Here is a 10,664-nt window from a genome sequence, read left to right on the forward strand (position 1 = left end):
CCTCTTCAGAGTTGGAGCTGAGTTAGACATTTGCAGGCATGCCTTTCCTTCCTTCCTGAAAACAATGGAGGCTGAAGCAAGGCAGTGATGGGTAGCAAGAGTATAAAGGGTATGCCCCCATGGAGAGTCAATGGCTGACACTGATAATTGGTTAGAAATCTCTTTCTTATTGAGTTAAACAGTGGACTCAGAATCTACAACTTCAAACAGCACTTCAAACAGCACTTCTAACAGTTCCTACCAACCTGTTGGAGATGACAAACTCCATGGACCTATTCACCACTGTGGGTGAAAGTTGAAGACAACTTCCCTGGGTGAGTGGGGGAATAATGAGTTTCCCAGCTACATACTCTTGCTTCTGCTTTATGACCCTCCACCTGGAGATGTCAGCCATCTGGGGAGTAGGTTTTTGAGATGTTGGAGACCATCTCACTAAATGAGATGACTTCCTCCTCACTTCCTTAAAACATCCAGAACAATAGTTCTCAAAATTAGTATGCATTCAAAGGATTTGCAGCTCCACTCCCATAGATTCAGGGGGTCTAAGGTAGGGCCCAGGTCTTCCACAGTTGACGCTCTTAAAAACACCATCTCTGGATTGCTCTTCTTCCTCTTTGGAGTGAGAGTCATTTTTGGTGGCTCTGGGGACTCAAAGGGGTACCAAATAGAAGGTGAAGTAGATCTCTCTGCCAGTCCTCACTGCTCCTACTGGTTTGGTTCAGACCTAAAAGTTCACACCAGACAGAAAGATTTGTTGTAATTCTTCTTGGCAATGATATACTCACTGATTCACCTCAAAAACAACTATTCCTGACACCCAGTAATTTTTAAAACCATGTTGAATGGATAGACTCATGAGTCTAATTTTACTTCAAGAAAGAGCTCTTAGAGGTCTTTTGATATATATTTGATAGATTTTAGAAGTCTTTGATCTGCATCACCTCTTTAAATACTTTTGCAGGAACAGAATTGTGGAGCCCACCCCAAAGTCAACACTGTCAATTGAAATGTGCTTGGAGTGACTTGATCAAGGAGCATTTCTGCTGCCTCGATACCTAGTCTGGATAATTGAGAAGAGTGGCAGTCAACTGGCCCCAGAGCACAACCACTGGCTGACAAGATCCTTTGTTGCACAAGCTGCCCACTATGCATAAAAGAACAAAGCTTGGAGCAGATGTTGGCATGAGAGTTGTCCAGTTGAAAAACTGGCTCCATTGTCAAATTTAAAATAGGACTTTATAAAATAGATCACACAGTTATTCACCTGTCTCAACATCATTCAAGGTCAATTGTGCCAGCTACTTTTTACATAGGGAAGGAATTGGCTCCATTATGTCTTTGTAAACTGTAATGCCATATTCTCAGCAAGAGCTCATGCCACGCAACTGTAGGGTGTCACCTGACACATCTCTGAATGGGACATAAGCCATCCGCTACCAGAGGGTCCACCTTGTCCTCCAGGGACGAGAGAACTATCCAGATTCATGGCGAGTGGACTTCCAAATAACATGAGATTAAAACTGATTCAGCTTTCATTTCAATTCAGTTCAGTACTTATTTACTGTGTACCTGCTGTTTACCAGGCTTTGTGCAGGGCCCTGGTGATATGGTGGGGATTTAGCTAAATGGGGTTGGGCCTTGCAGAGCTTTCAATCAGGTACAAGAGTTCTCACCTCTTCTATGCCATAGAGCCCTTTTGAGGTTTAGTGAAGCCTACGAACCTCTTCTCAGGATATTAGTTTTAAATGCATTAAATACATAGGGTTATAAAGAAAATCAATGATAATGAAATTGTCTAAATAATTTAAAATTTTTGATATAATAATATATGTGTTTCTTTATTAATGTATTAAATAAATTCTTGAGGCATGTCTTATGACTACTATAATAGTGATGAGCATAAATATTTTAAGAGATTAGTAATAACTGTAATGTGTTATGAAATATCTATGCTCTATTGTTGACAAAGTCGCAGCTGCTGCCACTACTGTGTTTTGTTGCCTCCATTCATAAAGGAAGGAAATGATGAATTTCAGTTTGAGGTTAGCAAAAAAAATGTAATTTTTTTCCCAACTAAGTCCATAAAACACTTGCCCCCCCACCCCCAAATTTCTATTAATGGATCACTTGGAGGTTAGTCAAGTCAGGTGAAGAACACCTGGAAGTGGGATAGACAATGAATTTGGTCATTTATCCACACCATATCTATACCTATATATCCATATAGAAGTAAAGTATAATGGATGGCAGCTGTTGTGATAGAAGAGTGCAGGTGCCACTTTATTCCCCCAATGCAGTCATGAGTGGAGGAAGGCTGGGACCTTTGGAAGAAGTAACAGGTAGGTTGGGACATAAAAGTAAAGGTATCCCCATGGAAGGTATAAAAGGAGAGGAAAGTCAATACTGTTTCAGACAAGAGAAATCATATGTACAAATCCATAAGGTAAATTAGAGCATGCATGGGAGAGATGAGAGGAGTTTCTGGGGCTCGACTATGGAATGGTGAGGTGTCTGTGGCTGGGAAGGGTTAAGAGTGGAGAGTGGTGGAGATGTTAGACCACGAGGGAAGGTGGTCCTCCATGCTAAGGAGCTGACCTTCATCCTAAGAGCAGTGAGAAACCATGGTTAGTTTTCAGGAAGTGTGTTAATTTAGAAGATCACTTTGACTACTATGTGGAAAGCAGCTCATGTCGGGTAAATGGAAAGAGGCAGAGAGACCGTTGGAAGGCTTCCAGGCTAATTTGGTCACTGATTTGATGTGGGAGTGAGCAGGACTCTGGGTGTATGATGGTGCCTTTACTGAAATTGAGATTGCAGAAAGAGATGTGAACTGAGAGGAAGGGAGAAATACTGAACGTGGTTTTGAGCATGGTAGATTTCATGTGCCTGCGAAAAACTCAAGTGGCCATAACCAGTATGCACTTGTGTATCTGCATGGAATCTGATGCACAGAAATAAAATATGGGCTGGAGATGTAAATTAAACTAATCTTTTTCTTGTTGGATACCAAACGAAAGATTCTAAAATTGGCGAAAAACTATATTGAATCACATATTATGTAATTATTTTTAAATACCATTTAATGCTATGCACCAGACATAATATATAATTTGGATGTATTTTCTCTGTCTTTGAAGAATTGTACAATTGTGCTAACTTTGCAGACAGGAAAACCAATACTAAGAGAAGCTAAGTAATTTGTAGGTCATAGAGTGAGTAAGAGACAAAACCAGACTTTAAACCAGGTCATTGGATGCCCAAACCCATGCTCCTAAATAGTGTGTTATAGGGATTCTCTCAACTACCTCCCATGAGAAAAAAAGTATAATGTTCCATTTACAGAAAAGACAACAGAAATTTTAGACTTTCTCTTTTTCTCTCCCTAAAAAGTCAACCAATTTCTACAAAATTTTCTGCACATTTTCAATTGAGGTTACATCTTATTAAAATCTTTTAACCCATTTCATTCATGTGTACCATATGTGCTCAATACCTATTAATTAAATGAATGGAGATCCAAGCTTCACCTGAGTTAGATTCATTAAGGAAGAAGAATATGCTTAAACATTTCATGAATTAGGTAGAATTATGTTTGTTGCAAGAGACATTGACCCATAAACTTAATTCAGATTAGTTTAAGGGGAAAAACAAAGGGTGATTTCCTGAATAATGGAAAAATTATCTTCTCTTCAGGATGGCTGGATCCAGGTATTGTTCAAATGATGCCACTAGAGTTGGTCTCCACTGTTCCTCCACAAGGCTTTTTTTTTTTTTTTTTCCTCCACAAGGCTTTTCACAAGGCTACCTCCAGTAGCTCCAGGTTGACATCCTCTTGGATTCATTTCCAGGAAAAAGAACTTCTTTCTTGCAGCCATTCTAGTATGATTCTTTGAATTGCATCTCTTTGGTCTGGCTGGGATCACACACTCAGTTTGAGCCAGTCTCTGTGGCCAAGAGGAAAGACTCTGATGTCTGGCCTGGTCTGAGTCACGGGTCCACCCTTCAAGTGTGGGCGAGGGTGAGAGTCCTCCCAAAACCATATGCACTAAGGGGATTAGAGGGGTGGGACCTCCCCCAAAATGCAGCCTCTGCTAATAGTAAAGGGAGGAATATGTGCTGGGCAGGCAAAAACAACAGATGTCCATTACATTTGGCCACAGCAAAATAAGATTCTGGTTTGTCACAAAGAATGCAGTTTTCATATAAATATCTTTGTGTCTAGAGATAAGAATATTTCGACAACAGTAAGTTCCATCGTTAACTCTTCAATCACCAGGTGCTATTTCATGAGTCGCTTTGTGGTTTTAACTAGAATTGAATAACATAACCAAGACATAAAACTTTAAGGGCAGCTAACTGCAAAAAATGAAAACAACCATAAGCAATGTTACTGGCCTACTGTCAGAAATTTCTAAAGCTACATGCTCTGTGATTTAACAGAAAAAAAAAAAAAATCATCCCTGACACCAGTGTAACTTCTGTGCGAAGAATAAGTGACTAATCTTAGAGCAGAATAAGAAAACTCGCCCTCATTACCTAACATCTATTTGGTTCCTGATTTTGGATAATGTGAGTTATCACTGTGAGGGAAACCTATATCGGATTTAGGCTAATAATTCTCTATTCTTTAGGTAGAATAACTTTTACTTTTTGGTGTATCCTCATAAACATCAATGACATACACAATTATGTAAATGTAACATTTAACAAAATAAGAACAAAATTCCATCCGTTAGAGATGAACTATAGCATTCTCGAGATGTGTGACAGTGTTAGTTTTGTTTAGAAGTAAAAGCAAAAGAAGGAGTAACTAGCTACCTAATAGAGCTCATTAAGTAAATACGTTGTCATCATTAACACTGTATTTCTGTGGTGCCAATATTAGGATGCCCTGGGATGACAGATGTCTAGACATTTCCTAAAGAATAAGTTCATCTCATAACAAAGCAGAGCAAAATTAGACTGAGGTTTTTCTTTTCTCCCTCTCCTTTTTTGTTCTTGGCACCTAGGGAGAGATTAATTAAAGAAGGAACAATAGGAAATTGTCCCAGGAAACTAATCAACATAAATATTTCAAGATCAAGAGAGGGAGATGAGTAGGATGTAACTGCCATTCATTGAATACCTACTATGTGCATGGAATTTGGCAATTAAGAAAAAAATCCTTTTTATCTTGAAATTATTTTAGACTTACAAAGGTGTTGCAAGGAAAGGTTACAGAGCTCCTATTTATTCTTTAGCCATCTTCCCCTCATGGCAACATTGTATACAACCATAGAACGTTTATCAAATTAAGAAAATAACTTTGGAATAATATTATTAAATTAAAGTACAGACTTCATTTGGAATATATATATATATATATATATATATATATATATATATATATTTTTTTTTTTTTTTTTTCTGTTCCAGGATCTAATCAAGGATTCCACATTGAATTTAGAACAATTCTTTTTAAGGACTTACATATATGTCCTTTGGTCTGTGTGACTTCCATGCAAATGAAACAACAGTTACTAAGAACTTATTAAGATTCTCAGTTGGCAGATTTTCTGACATCAAATGCTATAATTTTCTTATCCCTATACTGCACTTTGCTTATGAATTCATAAATTTAGAAATTTATATTAAGGATATTTTTGCCTAAATATCATGACCAATTAAAGCATTTAAAACCCGTACTTTCAGAAACTCCCCCCTTTAAAGTGTGATAGAGCCATTTTCACCACCTATATTGATCCAAAATTAGTTGGTCATGGAGATCAATATAACTATAAGTATATTGATACTTATTGATCATATTGATAATATAATATTATTAATACGATAAGTATTAAGTAGCATAAGAATACTACTAGTATTTGATCAATTCAAAGGACGGACATTTCCTTCAAGGTTCTGAACAAATAAACAAGAAGTGGCTGAGTGTACCTTGTGGTCATTTGTAGCCTCACGTCCATTCCCGCTCTTTCGATGTACTGCCATTTTGAGAGGGGGAGGTGAAATGAGCTCTTCCCTCTTACACATACTCTTGGTGAAAGGGCCGTTTCATGTGATGATCCCACACTGCAAGCAAGTCAGGGATCACCTTCACCTTCTTCTGACCTGGAGACAGCCTAGGAGGAGGTATAAGAACTAAGCTTAACCAATTGCGAATGGTTTCCCAGAACTTTGGATCTTGAGGAGATAACATGAAGATGAAAAGACTGATCAGAAGTCAGCAGCCAGCTCACCATGGCCATTTCTACTATTAAACCCTAGTTCCTGTTGTCCAGCCTTCTCTTCCCGTCCATTTCAAAGCCAAGTTCTCTGACTGCCCATTAATTCTGTGCATCTGCACCTCAAATTTCTTTCTGATAAACTCCCTTTTACTTCGATGAGCAGAACTGGTTTCTGTTGCTTGCAACCATGAGCTCTAAGAAAAACATACATGGTCTCTGGCCTAAGCGTGACTAATTCATGTTTATTAGGCTTTGGAGGCCAGCAAAATGCTCTCTTACCCAATTGTTTCTCTGCTGAAAACTGAATATTGGCTTCTAGCACCGTGGGCCTGGACCCAGTGCTGCTCGTTTGGTCATAATCCTCACACTTGGTTCTTGATGTCTGAATTCTCCCCAGATGATATTCTCTATGCAGGCAGGGCCTTGGCCACCAGCATAGCATGGTGTTGGGCACACAGCTGGCACTCATGAGCTACAAGGGAAAGAAATGCATGAATACCAAAAACATTTCTCCCAGTGAATACATGCTGTTTTGTCACTGTCTTTGTGAAGTCACATTTTTTACCTTTGTGATAGTTATTTCAACTTTTAGGGAAGGGCCACCACTTACATCCAAATTAGCAAAAGCAGATACTATTTCTCCAAATATTGAAGGAGACCCGTTTAAAGGTGTCTGCCGGAAACATTGCCATCACTTAGGTTGGAAAGTGTTTACCAATTTTTAGTTCACCAGATAAGCCCATATTATTAGTTGGTATAGGGTGGTTTAGAAAGAAACCACTTCCATATGCTCCATGGAAGCTTGTGATAGGTCATTACAACTCTTAGGGTAGACACTATTTTTCTGTAGAGTTGAGACATATTCAGAATCATGGACTCATATGTGGGGGCAAAATTATAGCCCACCAAAGCCATAACAACACTGTTTAGCAAATGAGGGTGATGTTTACAACAGGACTGAATGTGACAGCTTTCAAAGCATTATGTATATTGCTAGGCATATACATGTACTGCACTGACAGCATGTCAGTTATAATTTTTGTAATAACGTGGACATAATTTATTAGAATTCAAATATAGAATAAACTAAGCACATGCTTCAGTCCAAAGTACTAATTTGTCTATTGCTGACAGTTTCGTATGTGTTTTAAGTAGAAATAAAGACATTATAATTGAATAAACGTTTTCCCCTTGCTAACCATGCCCTCTCAGGGTTAACAGCAAGCAAATGGAATAAAGTGGAATCCTTGCAAAAGTAACCACAAATAAGACAACCATAGGGGGAGAGGTGGGTTTCAGCTTTCCTGGTTGCCTGCCATAGAGGTTTGCTCATATGTGATTGATTGCTCTGGTGAGTAATACCAGTTGGCAGACATTAGTAACACTTTGTCTTACTTTTGGTACAGTTGTTAGCTTTTCTATGTTTAGCATGTTTTCATATTTTAATAAGAATTCTGAAGCTGTGTGTGTGTATATATATATATATATATATATATATATATATATATATTCAGCATTAGCCTGAAACTTGACACTTTTGATTCTGGGGTAATTTATAGCTTCATCTGTATTTGACATAACTACAAGATGCTTTCAACATATGGAATTATGCTTGTAAAATTTAACCTTATTACATTCCTTTTCCAGCCCCCGTACGTTTTTTTTAATACACATTTACTCTGCATTTTAAACATTTTGATTATATATTGTTAGCAGGGTTGGCATAGTTTTGCAGAAGGTACAGAGGACTAGAGAAAACTAGGGGATACGTGGAGTTGTTTTTTGTTTTTGTGACAATTGACCAGGAGGCTCCATTTCATTTATGAACTGAGATGGATGAGGTACCAGCCTGAAATCCTTTGTGATTTGGCCAACAACATGAGTACCAGGAATGTTTTTACCCCTGCACTAAAGTATCCGATGAGGTGTTGGAAACATGTGGGCTCTTCCAGTATTTTGTGTGGTGCACTTGCTCCCTTCTGGGAGTTGGAACACGTCCACCAGGCGAACCATGTGAAAGGCATGAGCCTTCAACAATGGTGTGATGGAAATTTAAATAGGCAAGGACCCGCGCCAAGTTTGCAGAGCATTGTTTTAGGCTGACTTTAGCTCAAGCCAATGAGTGGCTTGGCTTGCGTACTTCAAGGCAGAAGTTGAAAATGGCTTAGGGTTGTCTTAGAAGTCCTGGGTACTTAATAAAGCACCCCCCATCTTCATCAGAAGGTATTTCCAAGGACTGGCTCAATCTAGGAAACGGCACAAAATACCTCCAAGAAAGAAGGCTCTGGATGGTTTTAATTCACAATGACAAACTACAACTAAAATTAAGTGGATGATAATCCATTCTGTATTTGCTTATTTCGGTTTATTGCAGCAGAGAAGTGCATTTTAAATGCTTTATTATGTTCTTTCTGTGGAGTTCAGTTAACATTGCCTCGGGCCCATGAGTAAGGGAAACTTAGAGGTTTTTCTTAAACAAAAGAGAGGAGAGCTTGCTCCTGAAGCAGGTTTCCCAAGGTCACGGCCACTTCTAATTACAATTCTAATGAAACATAAGGAGATCTTCCCAGGAGATCATTACTTGGTAATTTTTCAACAATAGCTATACCATCTTCTTCCCTATTTGGAAAATACAGAAAAATGGCCCATCAGCGTCCCTACCATAGATGTCATTTTCATACTCAGTATTTCTGAATCCTTGATTAGCTCTCTGACAAGCAGCACATTTATATACAGTATGAAATATGAGCATTATCTGTGCCTCGGTCTTAATTTAAAATTTGCATTATACAGTATTTATGTAGACCTTCCCTGCAACCTTTCAAGTACTCAAACAAATGATTCTCCATTAAAAGAGTTTATCTTGAAATATCTGTCTGAGCATTGTAAATAGCAAGTTATGGATCACGCGTTTATTTAGACAAGTGAAATACAACATCAAAAGCTATCGCTGAAAAACTAGGCCAATATGGGCATTAAAAATATAGCATCATATATCTTGGGCAAGAAAGTTCTCCAGATCCCATGTGCGATGATGGGGAATATTTAGACTCTCTAGCAAAGATTACATGTTTCTTGATTCATCTCACAGAGCAAGTCTACTTCATTTGCAAAGTGATAACCTATTACCATAACTAAACCGCCTATTGCATGGAGGCTCAGAAATAAAATAAAAAGATTAGCCAGTTATCTTATTTACATATATTGAATTGCAGTAATACAGCCCGATCTCTGCCTCTCATTTGATTCTAATTAAAGCGTAGCAGAGAAACTGCAATCCACACAAGAGCTTATTTTAATAGTCAGAGCTGGCAAAGTCCCAATATCACAATGTAGCAATTAACAGCACGGCTGTATTTGCTATTCATGGTTTGATGTAAAAACTTGTTTATTAAGATGGGCTGGAGGCGCTGGTGTGCAATAGACCTGCATGTAATTAGATTCCAATTATTTGTCTGTTTCTGATATTGTAAACTGGCACTTAGCACATCAGTTAAATTGACACACGGCGCTGCATGGTTTACTCGGTAATTAAAACATGTTCTGTTAATTAGATGATGACCACTTTATTTCAGGGCTCTTGTGTTTGGGTTTTCTAGTGTGCTCTGTTTGTATCATGAGCCACCAGACGCTCCTCTAATGAGTCCTTGTTTTGTTTCAATTACCACCTGCTGTTCAAAAGCAAAGCTTGTTTTAACTAAACAAAATTAATGCTTGTCTCTTCCTTTGTAAGAACTTAAACGTTAGACAAATTAATACGCTTATTATCGAAGTGCTAAGCTCTGGTTTTAAAGACTGCTAAGGCAATTAGAAGAAAGTTATAAAATGTTGTAGAGTGCGGCATAAATATTGTTTAGCGTATTAAGAGGCATTACAAACAATGAAATATTTGTTGGAGTTGAAAGGGAGCATAGAGACTTAGCCTCCCCGCCCCCAAATTAAATTAGCTCTTGCAATTTGCAAAGGGATCCAGACACTAATGATACCAGGGACTTTGTAAGTGAAGGAATTGAATAAAGTTAGACATGAAGGTATGTGGCATGGCTATAAATAAATTCATGAATGATAATGGATGGTCCTGGATGGTTTCCAAAATTATGCGTTTGCTCCATGTTCTCTTACACGATACGTGTGGTTTCCATGCGAAAGAATCGGTGCAATGGTTTGGGAAGACTTTTACTGCAAAGCCTAGCAGGAAAGCTTCTGCATTTTCTGAGGGGTTTGGCTTTCTATGAACTAAGCTGCTTGCTCTGCAGCTACTTCCCTATCAGCGATTCTCCCAGGGAACCAGCATAGCCCAGCTCAACTTTACAACACTTCCATACCCCTTCCCGTCCCAACAGCTGCTCATTGCACACCATGACATCATGGATGCCGCTCCTCTCTAGAGTTGGGCGCTGAGATGGTGTAAGGGTCAGGAGCAAAGGATGAGTACTTATT

General features: G+C 38.5%; 1 long non-coding RNA gene across 1 annotated transcript; it reads right to left on the reverse strand.

Moving 5' to 3' along the window:
- Positions 1–482: 482 nt before the first annotated feature.
- Positions 483–6,724, reverse strand: LOC144291206 (uncharacterized). The gene is made up of 3 exons (XR_013358531.1): positions 6,504–6,724; positions 5,935–6,119; positions 483–724 (listed from the first exon to the last, which is right to left on the reverse strand). It is a non-coding gene; the product is annotated as an uncharacterized LOC144291206 (long non-coding RNA).
- Positions 6,725–10,664: the final 3,940 nt, after the last annotated feature.

The sequence above is a fragment of the Canis aureus genome, chromosome 19, assembly GCF_053574225.1.
Source record: "Canis aureus isolate CA01 chromosome 19, VMU_Caureus_v.1.0, whole genome shotgun sequence".
NCBI classification, from domain to species: domain Eukaryota; kingdom Metazoa; phylum Chordata; class Mammalia; order Carnivora; family Canidae; genus Canis; species Canis aureus.